The following is a 5,978-nucleotide window of genomic DNA, read 5'->3' on the forward strand; positions in this document are numbered from 1 at the left end:
GTCCATTTGTAGTGTTGTCACTGGATTACTGTATGTGGTCACAAATGCTTTACACACTGCCTCTGAGATAAGCCTGTCTGCTCGTGCCAACCTACCAAGGGGGTGAGCAAGGGTTATTTTAGGAGTGTACCCCCTTACCCTGACTAGAGTCAAGGGTCCCTATTTGTCACAAGTACCTACCTGTGCCAACTAGAGACCCCCAAATCTAACAGGTGTCGTCACCTGAGGTGCAACGGGCCGCTACCCGTCCATTCACCCCGTTTGAATGGCTGGTCCGTTCCTTTGATGAATCAAAGGGCCTTATCTCTCGCACATACCAGATCCTACAACACCCTCCGATCCTACCTCCGCACCCATACCAGCACCAATGGCAAGCAACGTCAACCACAGAAATCACTCCAGCATAGTGGCATCGCCTATGGCGAGATATCCCTAGGGTCTATCGCAGTATCCCGCAGAGGGAAAATGCATATAAAATCATGACGCAATGGTACTATACGCCTACTCGCCTGCACAAAATGTTCCCTAACATATCCCCATTGTGTTGGAGATGTGTGAAGGCTTCTGGAGATTTCATGCACATCTGGTGGGCATGTCCGCTCTTGACCCTGTTCTGGAAGGAAATCCTTAGCCATATTAAGGGGGTACTGCCTGAATCTGTTACCGTGATTCTTTTGGGCATTAAGCCTATCAATCTGAAAGCACTCACGCAGCGATTGGACTATAGCACTTCATATGCTTGGGGCGGCTAAACAAACTATAGCGTTGTACTGGAAAAAAATGGAATCTCCCCCAATAGCTGCTTGGTACACGCGCTTATGGTATGTGATAACTATGGAACTTTTTACAGCGCGATTACAATCACGTGACACACGCTTCACTGCTGTTTGGCGACCCCTAGTCCAGTACCTCTGTAAAACAGAACGTGCGTGTTACCTACCCTCCAAGCTTAGAGCGTTACGACTTTTCGAAGATGCCATACTTCCGTCAGATCCCAATAGGCTCCTTGCATAATCAGATCAGTCTTCGGAGACATCTCATATGGCAAGCCCCAAGACAAGCACGCCTAACATCCAGCGCTGCTGCGTACATATTCCCGTCCGTCTGCCTAGCCGCTTTTGATACTGTCCTTTTCCTCTCTCTTTTCCCCTCTTCCCTTCTGGCCTTTCTCTGTCTAGTCTTCTCTATCCGCTTTGGACGGGCCCCTCGCCCGAGTCATTATTGTTCTTGTTGCATTGCAAAAGGTCCCGACACTGCATAACGCTTTCATATTGCCATATATGTTTTGTTACGCGGCCGGCCCATCAGGGGTTGTAGGCAGCATGCTGTGTTTTAAATGTCTTATGATGCCTCCATATAGTTTTCTTTAAGAGCCTTGGATGAAACGCGGCCGGCCCTAAATGGGTTGTAGGCTTAACGCTGTGTCAATGTGGAACTTGGTTCCGTTTTGTTCATAAGAAAAAGGAAAATAAAAAAACATTTAAAAAAAAACAAAAAACGACTGAACATGCTGCATGTTGAGCTCAGGCAGTGGCGTCACTAGGGGGGTGCAGGGGGTGCGGACTGCACTGGGTGACACCATCACATGGGGTGACACTGTGACACCAAAATGCTAAATATTACTGTCTGTCTATGATTAGTGACGCCGCTGCTGAGCCTCTGCTTTAAATCGCTACGTAAATCAGGAGGAACCCTTACCCGGCCGCCGGCCAGGATTATTGTCCAATTAGCTATACGACGTAGGCATCCGGACATCGACGACGCTCGAAACGTCACTCATGTGGCTCCCAGACCCGCAGTTTTTAACGCGCGTGAATGGTGTTGTCGAAAGGAGCGCCCTTGATTTCCCTTTACATAACATGCCCGGAGATCGACCTGTGCTTTGAAAGAGGAGCTTTGCATGTTGGATACGGTGCGCGCAGACAGGTAACGTGTTTCTGTTTGTCGACTTCTGGACAGAGCTGCAGAGGGCAACCGTGAAGTTCACTCCTCAGAAAGATTACTATGGCAGGAACAGTCGGTACCACTCAAGGCGTTTGTTTAAGCACTGCTGTTTTCTCCATGTAGCCAGTAACTGGTTCTGTAGTAAGATTCAAAGTACGACTGCCTGGCAGTGACACAATTGGAGTTGGTGTGTTTTTGCTCCAAAAGTGTGCACTTCTATCTTTGTATTATATTCAGGTTTCCTGTGTTGACCTTGTGTGATTGCCCGTGGGTAACATTTAAATAAAAACAAAGAGAGAAATGCCGTTGGAGCCCATCTTAGATTTCAATCCTTGTGTGCACCATAAGAGTCTTTCGAGAACAGATCATTATTGAACCTCACACGTTAGTCCTTCCTCTTGCAGAAAAGGTGCACACAGTCAAGAGAAACCTTGTCAAGATCTGTGGCAGGTTTCTCTACTTGTCCTTTCACATTTCATTTCTTTTACATTTTTTGCATAGATTAATCATAACTCCGAATTGTCATGTGATCAAGTGGAAAGATTCTATGCATAATAAGTTGTGAGTTATCCGAGTTTATGTAGCCTGTAATGCAAATCTAATCTGTGCTGGACTCATTAATGCAAGAAAGCCTAAAAACACCAGGGCACTGTATATAACGGGCCAGGAAATCCGTATATGTAATCTGCATCAGCATACCTGGTTTGGCAAGTACAGAAGGTCAACGGGGGTAGAACTGTTAGTTGTAGTGCCATGAGTTTACTGGTATCATATTTGTTCTTCTCCTTTTCTCTCATTTATTTAGACTCTCTGTAGGCTGATTTTTAGTCATTCATTCGGATTCATTGAGGGTTATTTTTTATTTTTTTTGTTTACATTTCTTTATTGACATTTAATCAAGAATCTCCACAAGTTGTATGTACAGAATACAAAGGTAAGTATTTTCATAAAGTGGACCATAGAACACTTCCCATCATGTATACAGATCCAGCATTACACATTTGCAAGGGAAGGGAGTCTCATTTTTACTTAACATGGACTGCATGAATCGTTCAGACAAAAACAGTTACAATTATCTAAATTAAGTCTTTGTGTGGTTCTTTAACTGCCCAAACTTCTTTGCATGCCTAGTCACAAGAGGAGCAAGATAGTCAGTATTGAAAGGCCCTTCGAAGATTCATGGTAGGGATTTTTCCAGAGATTTTTGGTAAAAGCTAAAATGCTTTCCCATCCATGAAAGTGTAAGTTTAGAAGAGTTTAGCCAATCTTAATAAATGTTTTTTATTTTCACCTACAATACTCTTAGGAAGCAATCCCGTCCACACCTCTCAGAGCACCAGTTCTCAGTGAGCATTCAGATGGGTAGATCTAAAGATGAGTCTCTTTGAGAGTCCACTTCAAAGCGTACGGGTGGACAGAGTGGTTAAGAACACAGTGGTAAAAAAACATTTATATGCCGCGCCTTTGTTGTCGTGACCACCTTACTTACAAATGCTTATAAACAGTTTTCTATTATATTTCTACAGTTAGTGATTAAACACTTAAACAGCCAATAAATGAATGGGAGGAGGGCAGTCAGCAAGCTCTGGCCCCCTTCCATGACCGATTCCACAGCTTGTTCGTCTTGTTTGCCTTCTTAACCGCATTGTAGAGCTCTAGCTCTTCAGCCTTCCAGAGTCCTAGATAACCTACTCCTTTTTAACGAAGGTAGAAGGCAGCTTTGCTGGTTGGCACAAGCCTTACTTCACTTTTGTGAGTCAGAAACCTCTTTTTAACTTGGTTGTGTTTTGATCAGCTCACTGTCCACGCCCACTACATGTGCTTAAAAACACGCTTTGCTTTGTTTTTGTCGTTGCTGTTGGTGTTTTTAAAGTCGCTGTTTTTTTTATAATAGTTCAAGGATATATTATATCAATCATGCCACATGGAATACATAAATTAAAGAGGCCAAGTGGATGCCAGCAAAGAAAAGCAAAAAAGGAAAAAAATTAATCACTCTCAACACTACGTGGATCCATGCTTCAATATGTCAAGAGACCAGATGATGGCCAGGGTTCATCAAAAGAAACAGTTCCTTGGCCACCAATTGATAACGCTGATTCTGATGCTAGTGTTGAAATAGAAGAAAATGAAGCAGAAAAACAAGGAAAGGAAATGGAAATTCAAATGGATAAATTTGAAGCAGAAGAGAGTACTGAAAGTGACTCTAACCATAATACTGTAAATGAGACGATGAATGAGGTTAAGGGGGAACATTGGAATATTTTAGATGATGCTTCTTTTTGGAATATACCAGTTCCAGATAATTTGCGGGTTGTAATCATCAAAAGAGGAAGTGCTTCTTTCCAGAACAAAGATGGCCCTTTCAGAATTGCGACAAGGCAAGATCCAAAAGCAAAAGGAGATGTTCGCCAGCTATCAAAAGAGTGGTTTTACAAGGTGATGCCAAATGGCGAGAAACTGTTGCGATCATGGATGATTTACTCACTCGTCAGTGAGAAATTATATTGTTTTTGCTGCCGACTCTTAGCCGCTAATGCTACAGACACGACATCCAAATTTGTGACTGGGTTTCAGATGTAGTGGAAACTGAGCCCGAAAGTGCATAATTATGAGACATCCGAAGAGCACTTACATTGCCTTGAAAAATGGAAAACATTGGCAGCAGGACTTAGACTGCACAAAACAATTGACGCCGAAAGTATTGCTTTGATGGACATAGAGAAGAAAAAGTGGAGAGACATCTTGCACAGGTTGCTTGGTATCACATTATTTCTTGCCAAGCAGAATCTGGCATTCCGGGGCCACAATGAAGATGAATCTTCAATGAATAAAGGAATCTTTCTTGAAATGGTTGTGATGATTTCTAAATATGACCCAGTGCTGAAAGAGCACCTAATGAGATTAAAGCGAAGCACATGTAAACTCAAAGCATCAGTATCTTATCTTGCACCAAAAACTCAGAATGAGTTTATACATGTCCTAGCAAATCATGTGAAGGAGAAGCTTGTCATGGATATAAAATCTGCCAGGTATTTTGGGATCATGTTCGATAGCACACCTGACACATCACACACTGACCAAATGTCCGAAGTGATCAGATATGTGAAAATCCAAAATAGGAAAGCTGAAGTAAGAGAAGTGTTTCTGGGATTTTTCCCTTTAAAGGGGAACAAAGCTGTTGACCTCAGTTCTGATATTCTTAAAAATCTGGAAAGTGATGGACTCGACATTATGATGTGCTACGCTCAAGGTTACGATAATGCTGCCACTATGGCTGGAATCCATGGGGGTGTACAAGCCATTTTGAAAAGAAAAAACAGGAAAGCTATTTTTAATGGATGTGTGGACCATTCGCTTAACTTGTGCGGCCAACACTCTTTTGCTGAAAATGCTTCATGTGTGACTTTTTTTGGAACTCTTGAGACAATGTTTTCCTTCTTTGCTGCTTCCACTCATCGATGGGATGTTTTAATGGACCACACTGGAGTCTCAGTGAAAAGACTATCAACAACACGCTGGAGTGCTCATCATGCTGCAGTAAAGGCAGTGAAAGAAAAATTTGATGAATGTGTGGTGGCAATTGAAGCTCTATGTGATCCAGATGAAAATTTAGACACAAGAGGTACAGCCTGAGGTCTTATACCTCTACTTTTGGTGTGATGTACTTGAAGAAGTTAATCTTACACAGCTGTAGCTTCAGACTAAGGGCGTAACTCTTGACAAGGTGGTGACAAAGCTAGAGACGCTATGACTTTTTCCGTACGAGCAGCGCAATCATCTAGTGGAGCAGGCAATTGAACAGGCGCTTTTAAAATCAGACCAATATGGAATTTCAGTAGAGAGCAGACCCAGGTTCAAGAAGAGGATGACAGGTGAGAAGACAAGAGATGCTGGACTAACTCTGCAAGAAGAAAACAAGAGGGCGATGCTTGAGTGTATTGATCGTTTCAATTCTGAACTCCAGATCAGATCAAGAGCCATCAAGGAAGTAGCAGCCATGTTTGAGGTTGTTCAAGCCAAGAGTTTGATAT

The 5,978-nt window shown here is 42.8% G+C and overlaps 1 pseudogene; it reads left to right on the forward strand.

Moving 5' to 3' along the window:
• The first annotated feature begins 3,960 nt into the window (after positions 1–3,960).
• On the forward strand, positions 3,961–5,580 carry LOC146805970 (zinc finger MYM-type protein 1-like; annotated as a pseudogene).
• The last annotated feature ends 398 nt before the right edge of the window (positions 5,581–5,978 follow it).

Source organism: Triturus cristatus, chromosome 8 (genome assembly GCF_964204655.1).
Source record: "Triturus cristatus chromosome 8, aTriCri1.1, whole genome shotgun sequence".
In the NCBI taxonomy this organism is placed as follows: Eukaryota; Metazoa; Chordata; class Amphibia; order Caudata; family Salamandridae; genus Triturus; species Triturus cristatus.